At 56.6% G+C, this 9905-nt stretch overlaps 1 non-coding gene across 1 annotated transcript; it reads left to right on the top strand.

The window, feature by feature from the left end:
• The first annotated feature begins 4813 nt into the window (after positions 1 to 4813).
• LOC103670976 lies at positions 4814 to 7394 on the top strand. Its single transcript, XR_005836439.1, has 2 exons — positions 4814 to 4988; positions 6375 to 7394. It is a non-coding gene; the product is annotated as an uncharacterized LOC103670976 (transcript).
• The last annotated feature ends 2511 nt before the right edge of the window (positions 7395 to 9905 follow it).

The following is a 9905-nucleotide window of genomic DNA, read 5'->3' as shown; positions in this document are numbered from 1 at the left end:
CCGTAGGAAGCACAGGGGGATCATTTGGAACGTGTATTTAAGACGAACAGTCCTGGGAGCCAGCCGGATTGGGAGGCCAGCCGTCTCATGATCGACAGAGATTTTATCTGCTGCCTACGTGGTTTTCTGTTCCTTTCACGCCTGGTACACTCGAGGGGAAGACCCAGAGGAAAAGCGCTCTGGGTCCCCGTCAGTTAACGCAGGCCGTAGGGGCAGAGGGGCGCAAAGCCCCAGAACACTCCTGATCTCTCCTTACGGCCCTTAGTTGGCGTCCCTCTGAACTGTCTCCAAGAGATGCTTAAGGATGAGAACGAGGTTGGGCTGCTAAGACATACTATCCTTTTAAAATATATACCTAAATAAGCCCAGAGAACGATGCTGGAAAATACCTATAAAATAATGTTGTCCAGCCCTTTCATTTTACAAATGAGCAAACCAGGGCCAATGGGCAGCAAATGCAGTAGCGTTGAGAACAACAATAAAAATACCCTTCGTGGCTGTACTATCTCTAACGATGCAGACATCTCACGCCTGGGATCCCACTGGGTTTTTAGACCAGGCCAACGAGCTGGCAGGAACTTCCTGCCCGTCTGACAGATGGTCCCTGGGCCCTTTCCAGATTCTTCCCGCCAGCCATGAACCTTACGTGACGTGTGTGTAGCATGGACGGCTCAGGGTGCACCTGTCACACTCACGTTTTCACTTCCTCTGCACCATATCTCTGCACTAAAGACAGAAGGTCCTAGTCTTATCGCTGTTTTTCAGGGAGTGAAGCATCTTGCCAAGCTTGCACAGTTAGTAAATAGCAGAGCGGGGACTAGAATCCCAGTGCCCTGTACCCGTGTGTGCCGGGGCTGCCATCTCAAAGAACCACACACCGGGGGCGCTTGAAAACAATAGAAATGTATCGTCTCAGTTCTGGAGGCCAGCAATCTGGAGTCAAAGTGCAGCAGGGCCACGCCCCCTCTGAAACCCCGGGGGAGACTCCTTGCTCACCTCCTCCAAGCTCCCGGGGCTGGGCTCACAGCTGCAGGACTTCCGTCTCTGTCTGCCTTATCACATGGAACTCTCTCTGTGCCTCTTTGCTTCCAAACTTCCCTCCTTTTATAAGGACACCAGTCCCTGGAGGAGGGCCCACCCGAATGCAGTATGAACTCATCTTAACTTGATTACACCTGCAAAGACCCGATTTCCAGATCAAGATCACATTCACTGGGGGCGCCTGGGTGGCACAGCGGTTAAGCGTCTGCCTTCAGCTCAGGGAATGATCCCAGCGTTCTGGAATCGAGCCCCACATCAGGCTCCTCCGTTATGAGCCTGCTTCTTCCTCTCCCACTCCCCCTGCTTGTGTTCCCTCTCTCGCTGGCTGTCTCTATCTCTGTCAAATAAATAAATAAAATCTTTAAAAAAAAAAAAAAAGATCACATTCACTGGTACTGGGAGTTAGGACTTAAATCTATCTTTGGGGGGGGGAGTCACAGTTCAACCCACAGTGGTCCCTATCCCAAGGCGGTGGCCTTCTACAGCGTGCTGTCTGCATGCTGTGCTCCATCCCGCCCCCTCTGTCTTCCCTGTGTGCCACCAAGGACAAGGTGCTCCCCTCTCCTGCAATGCAGAAAGGGGGGCTGGCTAGGGGCATGCTTCATCCTCTGCTCTTCCCAAAGTATTTCAAGCTACTAAGGTAGAATCGTGAAATATAGGTGGGCTTTTTATCTTTTTTATTCCCAGACAGTAAAAATCATTAAGACTTGTTCCTAATTAGTTTAATTTTGAAGCTTCTAAATATTGATTTAACCTACACTCCTTTGTACTTGCCGCAGTCACTGAGTTATGCCCGTTATTGATCACAGATGAAAGCATTTCCATCCACTGGGCTCTGAGGTCTCTGGGAGCCCTTGGTCCCCCAGCAGGTGCACTGGGCTCAGAAGGCGTGGACAGGCTTGGAGGGGAGGGTGCCTCTGCCGGATTGGAAAGGACCTTCCCTTTCCAAGGAAGGAGGACTGCTCAGCATAGGCCAGGGGCCAGTTTCTTTCACTCGCGTTGGCCCACACCAAGGGAAGTTGAATAAGAAGTCACTGGAAATTGGGGCGCCTGGGTGGCTCAGTCGTTAAGTGTCTGCCTTTGGCTCAGGGCGTGATCCCGGGGTCCTGGGATTGAGCCCCACATCAGGCTCCTCTTTGGGGAGCCTGCTTCTTCCTCTCCCACTCCCCCTGCTTGTGTTCCCTCTCTCGCTGGCTGTCTCTGTGTCAAATAAATAAATAAAACCTTTTAAAAAAAAAAGAAGTCACTGGAAATCTCCCCCACCCATTGCATTCTGGGTCCTCGGAGAACTGGGCAGTGGGGGGTGGAGGAGGAGGATGTGGGGTCAGGGTCTAGAGCACAAGTTCTAGAGCAGAGTTTAGGCTTCGGCACCAGCCAGAACCTCGCCTGAGTCCTGTCTCTTGCGCAGGGTCCCTACCCTCTCACATCTGTGAAATGGGGCTCTAACCCTCTCTCATAGTGTGCCTCCGAGCCCTCAGCGCAGGCTCACGTCAGGCCGCTGGCTCGAGGCCGGGCTCACAGTCAGTTTTCAATCAACAGCTGCCATTAGCGGCGTTGCTGTCCCACCGGGAAAGTCAGGACCAGCCTCGGAAGCACAGCGTATCTTCCAGCCCTGGCTCTAGTACTTCCTCGCTCTGTGACCTTGGGCGAGTCCTTTAATATTCTTTCCAGCAAAACGGGGTAATGACTCGGGGCTCCTGGGTGGCTCAGTCGGTTAGGCAGCTGACTCTTGATTTCGGCTCACGTCGTGATCTCAGGGTCATGGGATCGAGCCTGGCGTTGGGTTCCATGCTCAGCAGGGAGTCTGCTTGGGATTCTCTCTCCCTCTCCTTCTGCCCCTCCCCTGCTCTTGCTCTTTCTCTCTAAAATAAATAAAATCTTTTTTTAAAAAGGGGTAGTGACACCTCTGACGTCCCAGAGCTATAGTGAGAATCACACAGGATCACAAATACGGAAGAATTGAGGTTGCGAGGGGCATCTGGTCCTGACAGACCATTATTGACAGCCCGGCCGCCGCTGCCTGGGTGCCCCTTTGGCCATACTCTGCGTGCAGTATCACGTCCAGAACATTCTGGCTCCAGCCCACCGCTCCAGCCTCTTTGCCACATCACCCACCTTCTCAGGCCCTAAGGGGGACCACGCTATTCTTGGAATCCACGTCATATGTTTTTCTTCCAGGACCTTAGCTCCTGGTGTCCCCGATGGGCGTAGAATGCCTCCCACCATCTGTGTGTCTCCTGACCTGCCGATGCGGGCCACGCTGGCTCTGTGAATTTGCTTCGAAGAACTTATTAAAATACAACTTGCATACCATCACCTCCACCTATTTTTAATGTACAATTCAGTGATTTTGAGTACATTTGCCCAGCTTCCCGCATGCGGCAGAATCGTGTTCTCTCCTCTAGGCTGTGCCCCTCCTGCTCTCAGTATATACATCTGTGACCGCTTTTATCGAATGTTCGTAGATCAGGGTTGTTTTTTTTTTATCTGTGACTCTCTGCCTGCCCTTCCCATAACCTTGCATCCCTACCCCTCACAGCGCCAGCATACAGTCAGGGCTCTATTAATGCTCACTGGGTAAAGCGTTTCCTTGCAGCCAGGACAGAAAGGGTGAGGGGGTCTGGGATACCCGAGTCTTAACTGTCAGTGTAGTGATAAGAAGCTCGTCATCCACGTGGCTGCAACTGAGCTTTCCCAGCTTGCACTGTTCCTGTTTATGGGGTTCTGATCGCAGCTGGAGGGGCCTTACAGATGATCCGGCCCAGCGATTCTCGGACAGGAGCATCCGTCAGAATCACCCGGCGGAGGGCTTGTTCAGTCCTGGGTTACCAGGGCCCACCCTCTGAGCTCCTGGTTCTGTAGCCCTCCTTGGGCTGGGGTCAAGGACCCGCATTTGTGACAAGTTCCTAGGTGACACTGCCACGGCCTATCCGGGGACCCCAGGTGGAGAGCCGCTGCCCCAACCCAACCACCTCGTTTCACAGATGAGAAGCCCCGGGCTTAGAGAAGTGAGAGGACCTGTCCCAAGGTCTGTCCCCAAGCTGAGACTAGAACCCAGCCCGCTCCTGTCCTGTGTCCTCTACCACCGGTTCCCGGGCCCTGACCTCTGCTCCCTGCTCCGGGCCTCGGAGAACATGGGCGAGGGGCGGAGAAGGCTGGGTAGAGCTTCTGAGAAGCGCTCCTCCTGGGCCAGACCGGGGCTGCGGAGGGAGAGGCCGGGGGCACTGGGGAGGGGACCCGCAGGAGGTGCTGAGGCCTACAGGCCATTGTCACCCACCGGCGGGGCCTCAGCCGCAGCCATTTATCCCGCAGGCCACCCCAGGCAGCCGACAGAGGGGAAGGCGGCGAGCCCCGCGCCCGGACCGAGGCTCCTTCCACCGCGTGATTTATCTCCCAGCTTCGTCTGGCGAACCTGCTGATGAAATGAGGCTCCTTTTCCCGCCTCGTCAATTTTCATGCTGATTTCATTTTCCTTTTCCCTTAGAAGGTTTGGACTTTCTCCTTGCTTCACTGACCTGCTGCCCATTCACCCTGCCTCCCTTTCTCCTCCTTTCTCCTCCCTTTCCCCCTCCCTTTCTCCTCCTTTCTCCTCCCTTTCCCCTCCCTTTCTCCTCCCCTTCCCCCTCCCTTTCCCCCCCTTCCCCTCCCTTTCCCCCTCCCCTTCCTCTCCCTTTCCCCTCCGTTTTCCTCTCCCTTTCCCCCTCCCTTTTCCCCTCCCCTTTTTCCTCCCTTTCCCCCTCCCTTTCCTCTCCCTTTCTCCGGGCCCCAAACCCTCCCCACCCCGCCCTGGGCATCTCCCCTGACCCCCAGTGTGCCCCAACACCGTGGAGAGAGCAACCTCCTCGTCTAGCTCCCCATTTGCCTCGGACAATGCTGATCCCCTCTCTTCTTTCCGGGGCCACAAGCCACAGAGCTGCGCTGGGACAGCTCACAGCCTGAGAGAAGAGGTGGGAGTTCTCAGGATGGGGGAAGCAGCAAGGGACTGATATATTTGTAGGAGAGGTCACAGTCAGGGGAGACTTCAGGGATGGGAAGGACGTTCCAAGGTACACAGGTGAGGAAAGGGCCTTCCAGGCAAGGTCCTTGCTTGTGCAAAGGCTCGGGGGCAGGAGAGAGAATGGCTTGCATCTCTTGGAAATCTCCCCCCCTCCCCCCCCCTCACCTCTTCCCCTTGTCCTTGCACCTAGCTCCCACGGATCTACTGGGATGTTCTGGGGCCCTGGCTGCGAGGGGGTGGGGGGAGCCTCTCCAGAGCATGCAAGTACTGCCCAGCACCCCCACTTGATTGTAGGAGGGCCAAGGAGAACGACAGGGAGGGAGGCTGGAGAGGCTCATGGGTCAGCAGCTGGGCTTGGCCACCCCTCTGACTTGTAAGGATCCACAGCCAGTGTGGAATGACCATGGGCTGCTGTCAGGCTGGGACATCTAGAACTCTGCTGCTAGGAGGGGCCCTCTCCCAGCTTCCAGGGAGCATCTGGGGGAAACAGAGGCACCGCTCCTCTAAGCCAGGAGGACCCACATTGTTTATTGGGTGAGAGTTGTGTCAGACATCAGCGACCTATAAATGAGCTGAGTCCCAGAGCTGTCCTGGAGACTAGAAACAGGACCCCAGTTGGAGGCCCCAGGTGGGGGCAGCTAGCTGCACAGGGGAGGAGAGGCAGCCTGTGGTGGAAGGGTCCCTAGGAGAGGGTGCCTGCCTTAGAGGCCACACGACCACCGACGGGTCAGTCCAGCGCTGGCTTGGTGCATAGATGGTCTAGAAGCCAGGGACCGGGCCTCAGACAAACTGAGGTAGACAAAACAGGAAGGCGGGCTCTACTGAACACTAGGCACTTTATAGACGTCATCTTTCTCAGGCTCCCCCTGCGGTAGGCTCTCTCCCCATGCTCAGAGGAAGAACCCGAGTGACGATGCTCAAAGTCACACAGCCAGCAGCAGGATTCAGGTGCAGAGCTGCGTTAAAGCCCACCCTGAACCACTACCCTAAGCTCTCAGAGAGCTTGGTGGAGTCCCCAGGATTTCCGGAGGGGGAGCCTGGGAGAGCTCTAGAAGGGCGAGGATCATCGTGGGATCACGCCGAATCCAGAGGCAGACAGAAGCGCCTTCTCCACCGAAGGGACGGGATGGCCCAAGCCAGGGGCAGGGGAGGCAGGGTGCATGCCGAATACAGACCCCAGCAGCAGCGTGCGTCTCCTTCCCGGTGGCGAGAAAGGAGATCAGAAGGGCCTAAGCGCAGACCCTGACCGGCCTGGTCTCCAGGAGCTCTGGCGCAAGCAGCCGCCCTCTCCCCCTGCTCTGCCTCACCTGCCCTCCCTCTTGCTGTCCTTCTGCAGGTGCTCCCTGCTCCTACTGTGGGCCAGACTGTGGGAGGAACCGGCAACTCAGAGCACAGCACCCTCTCCCCAGGGGCTCATGGTCTGGTGGGAGAGACAGACTGAAGGGAACCAGCAGTGCGTGATGGAGGGATGCTGGGGCACCGTGGGAGCCAGGAGAGGGTTCAAGGGGTCAGAGCAGGCGTCCTGTGGGTGGGCAGCTGGTCAGCAGAACCGGACAGCACAGGGTGGTGGCAGACTCAGCCTGCACTGCTCCCCGCTCCCCTGCAGTGCAGAGCAACCAGACAGCAATGGCCACGCGCTACCTCCTGGCACCCTCCGCTGCTAATTAAGAAAGAACGAGGCAGGCACCCTTCCAGACACCAGAATTCTAGCACCCTCTGCCCAGGCCAGCCAGGAGACAGGGAATGAAGAGACTTAGGCGGCCTGGGACAAGGGCCAGGGCCAGGGAGGGGTTTTTCCTGGAATGCTGACTCCTCACACTGCAGAGGGAGGGGAGGGCAGGGGTGGAATAGAGAGCCCCTCATCCTTTCCCAGGGAGGTGCCCTCCTACTTTCCTCCCTACCCTCCTCCACCCACTCTCAGAAATCAGCTTCTGGAACCAGAGCCACAGACATAGAAAGGGCTGGCAATGACCCCCTGGATTCCCCTCTGGGCTTCCCACATTCCAGCTGCGGGCCTTGGTCGGACCCCACAGCTCCACCGAGCTTGAACTTCCCGGTCTGTCCAGGACCCAGCGCTCAGGTTGTTGGGAGCCGCTAGAAATCCTGGCACAGAGCGGGTGCTCAGGAATGTCCCACCTTTCTTCCGAGACTCTGCTTTATGTCCTCCTTCCAGCGGCGTCAGCCAGAGCGGAAGGGACTCACCTTACCGAAGAGAGATGCTCAGGAGAATAATGGTTTTCCAGGTTTTATCACGGTGACCCAAGGGCAAAAAAATGCATGTTTTTGCATCATGTTCCTGACTCTGCACAAGTGTGGGTGTGTGCGTGTAAAACAGAGATAAAACTTCTCAAAACAGTGCTTAGTCTAGCCACATTCAATGATAGTTTCTATAGTATTTCATTTTTTTTAATGCGGATTGTGACTCACTTTCAGTTGTTCTCCTGATCCACTACACGGGTTGAGATTCACAGTGCACCCGGTAGAACACCTCCAACCGCCACAGGGACCGTGTGCCCCGCACGGGGCTCCGAGGACACATGAACCTATAACAAAGCCCCCTTTCCTCCAGGAGCTCACTGCCGGGCTGGGAAGACAGACTCACAGACTGACCGTAAGGAGGGTGCTATCGGGAGGAGGTCTATTCTAAGAGTCTCGGGGACTGCGGTGCGGTGGGAGAGTCAAACCTGTGGAAAGTGTCACAGAGGAGGCGGCATTGGGGACGGGCTTTTATGGCTGAAGAGGACCTCACAGTTGGAGTTGGAGAAGGGCTTTGCCAAGTGAGGGGCCCCCGGGTGTGGAAGGAAACAGCAAGTCCAGTTTCTTGGGAGCATGGGGTGTCTGGGAACGGGACAGCCGCGGAGAGGTGAATGGGAGGCACCCCAAGAGGCTGAAGTAAGGGTCACAACAAGAAATGAGAGGGGAAAGTAAGCGCAGACACTGTGGCGGGTGGGGGAGAGGGACAGGTCAAGGTGGTGGAGCTGTGCGGTCTTGGAGACTGCTGGACGGCGGTGCTGAGGGACAGACGTGGGAAGGCAGAAGCTAGAGCAGGAGAAGGTGGAAGTTGGATGTGGGACAAGTTGAGTGGAAGAGGGCCGGGGACAGTTAGCAGCGAGTCTGGGCCTCTCCTTCCTGGCCATCCCCACATTTGTCCTCGTGCTGGTGCCACACTCTCTGTAAAGAGAAGACCTAGGAGTTTGGTGGTGGAAATGAAGCATTAGGGCCACCCCTGCAGGGCTTTGGGGAAGGGAGGCTGGAGGAGAGGCACAGGGCGGCCAGGGGTGCGTGGGGCGGGACATCATCCTGCAATCTTCCCTGCCTTGGGCACATGGCACTCACTGGCCCGGCCCTGAGGACTCAACCGGAGTGGGGGACCTAAGGTGTAGAGCAATATCCAGATTTGGGAATTGTAGAACAAGAAAGGGGAATAGGAAGCAGGCTCCCTGCTTTCCTGGGGATGGCTGATTAAGTGTAAGACCCTGTGCCCGCATTGGGCTCCACGCTGGACACAGAACCTGCTTGGGATTCTCTCTCTCCCTCTCCGTCTGCCCCTCCCCTGCTTGCTCGCATGCACACTCTATGCGCTCGCTCTCTCGCTCTCTCTCTCCCTAAAAAAAAAAAAAAAAAAATAGTGTGAGACTTTGGGAAACGTAGCCCACTTTGACACAGGAAGATGATGTAAGGGAATTTCAGGTCTGAAGTTCTGGAGTTCCCTAAAGCCAGAGTCAAGCGTTCCCAAAGACCCAGGTCCCAAGTTGTGATGGAGAAGGAAGGGGAATTCTGGGTTTAAGAGATGAAACTGATTGATGGTGATGGAAGTCGGGACAATGGTTAAGTGCATGTGGGGGCTGGATATTGACTGGGGGGGGCCCTGGGATCCTTCTGGAGCGGTGGAAATCTTTACACCTGTGTTGCTCGGTGGCTGTCGGGTACCTACTAATGGGGAAATTCATGGAGCTGTGCGCTTGGGACAGTGCCATGTACATACTCTCCTGTACATATGTTACACTTCAAAATATTTTTTTAAGTTTATCACAAAAGGTGAGAGCTGAGAAGTAGGCGGTAAGATGGAATGAGAGGCAGCTGGGAGGGGGGCGAACGAAGGGAACGAACAGCGCTTTGTACACCTGACCTCCTGCGCTCCTCCCAGCGGTTCTGGGAGGAGCGTGTTACCCCCACTTCTCAGCTCAGGCATCTGAGGCTCAGAAGGTTGCCTGCTTGGCCCTAGGTCACACAGCAAGCAGCAGAGCCAGGCTCAGACTCTGATGCCAAAGCCCAGGCTCCTTCCGCTCCACCGCTCCTCCTTTGCATAAGTTATTTATGGAATTCAGACTCTGCAAGGCAAGATAAACGCGCAGTTCTCCTCGGCTCTGAGGTCCTGCTTGTCTGTGATTCAGTGAGAGGTGGGAGTGAGGAGCTCGGCTCACCTCCCAGGAGGAGAAGGAGGCCAGGTGCGCAGATGGAGGGCCGGCCTCCCTGCCCGCGCGCCCCTCCCACCCAGCGCTTATCTGCCGGTGAGGAGGCCGGAGTTTATCAACGCTACACTCAATTATGCTGCCCATCTGTCTCCGTAGCTCAGGGGGACCTGGCACTGAAGCGGCGAAGGCCAGGCCATCGATCACCACCACCGCTCCTCCCTCCGGACCCTTGGTTCTGGCTCTGGGAAGCTGGGTGGAGACTGCCTGGAAGGGGAGAGGAGGGAGGGGAGGGAGAGACTCCGCGTCCACCAACCACCTGGAGGAGCGCACTGTCACAACCTGCAAAAGCGCGGGGACTGAGCTGGGGACCCGACGGGACTGATCCGGGGGGCGGGGCGGGACGGAGCCGGGGGGCGGGGCGGGACGGAGCCGGGGGGGGGGGGGGGGGGGGG

Source organism: Ursus maritimus, unplaced genomic scaffold (genome assembly GCF_017311325.1).
Source record: "Ursus maritimus isolate PB19 unplaced genomic scaffold, ASM1731132v1 scaffold_2, whole genome shotgun sequence".
NCBI lineage: Eukaryota > Metazoa > Chordata > Mammalia > Carnivora > Ursidae > Ursus > Ursus maritimus.
The sequence above is the reverse complement of the archived record's forward strand: the minus strand, read 5'-3'. Positions and strand labels throughout refer to the sequence as shown.